This window comes from Triticum aestivum, chromosome 1B (genome assembly GCF_018294505.1).
Source record: "Triticum aestivum cultivar Chinese Spring chromosome 1B, IWGSC CS RefSeq v2.1, whole genome shotgun sequence".
Taxonomy (NCBI): domain Eukaryota; kingdom Viridiplantae; phylum Streptophyta; class Magnoliopsida; order Poales; family Poaceae; genus Triticum; species Triticum aestivum.
This window is the reverse complement of record NC_057795.1, coordinates 344,615,675-344,617,143: the sequence shown is the minus strand read 5'-3', so window position 1 is coordinate 344,617,143 and position 1,469 is coordinate 344,615,675.

Sequence of the window (1,469 nt, the reverse complement as noted above, 5' to 3'; positions counted from 1 at the left end):
GCAAGGCTTATAGTGATGTGCATTACCGAGAGGGCCCAGAGATACCTCGCTGACGATCGTAGTGACAAATCCTAATCTCGATCTATGCCAACTCAACAAGTACCATCGGAGACACCTATAGAGCACCTATATAATCACCCAGTTACGTTGTGACGTTTGGTAGCACACAAAGTGTTTCTCCGGTAATCAGGAGTTGCATAATCTCATAGTCATAGGAACATGTATAAGTCATGAAGAAAGCAATAATAGTAAACTAAATGATCAAGTGCTAAGCTAACGGAATGGTTCAAGTCAATCACATTATTCTCCTAATGATGTGATCCCGTTAATAAAATGACAACTCATGTCTATGGCTAGGAAACTCAACCATCTTTGATCAACGAGCTAGTTAATTAGAGGCATACTAGTGACACTATGTTTGTCTATGTATTCACACATGTATTATGTTTCCGGTTAATACAATTCTAGCATGAATAATAAACATTTATCACGATATGAGGAAATAAATAATAACTTTATTATTGCCTCTAGGGCATATTTCCTTCAGTCTCCCACTTGCACTAGAGTCAATAATCTAGATTACACAGTAATGGTTCTAACACCCATGGAGTCTTGGTGCTGATCATGTTTTGCTCGTGGAAGAGGCAACATTCAGATCCGTATTTATCTTGCAAATCTCTATGTCTCCTACCTGGACTTGATCCCGAATGGAATTGAAGCGTCTCTTGATGTGCTTGGTTCTCTTGTGAAATCTGGATTCCTTTGCCAAGGCAATTGCACTAGTATTGTCACAAAAGATTTTCATTGGACCCGATGCACTAGGTATGACACCTAGATCAGATATGAACTCCTTCATCCAGACTCCTTCATTTGCTGCTTCCAAAGCAGCTATGTACTCCGCTTCACACGTAGATCCCGCCACGACGTTTTGTTTAGAACTGCACCAAATGACAGCTCCACCGTTCAATATAAACACATATTCGGTTTGTGATTTTGAATCGTCCGGATCAGTGTCAAAGCTTGCATCGACGTAACCATTTGCGACTAGCTCTTTGTCACCTCCATAAACGAGAAACATATCCTTAGTCCTTTTTAGGTATTTCAGGATGTTCTTGACCGTTGTCCAGTGATCCACTCCTGGATTACTTTGGTACCTCCCTGCTAAACTAATAGCAAGGCACACATCAGGTATGGTATACAACATTGCATACATGATAGAGCCTATGGCTGAAGCATAGGGAACATATTTCATTTTCTCTCTATCTTCTGCAGTGGTCGGGCATTGAGTCTGACTCAATTTCACACCTTGTAACACAGGCAAGAACCCTTTCTTTGCTTGATCCATTTTGAACTTCTTCAAAACTTTGTCAAGGTATGTGCTTTGAGAAAGTACAATTAAGCGTTGATACGTCTCCGTCGTATCTACTTTTCCAAACACTTTTGCCCTTGTTTTGGACTCTAACTTGCAT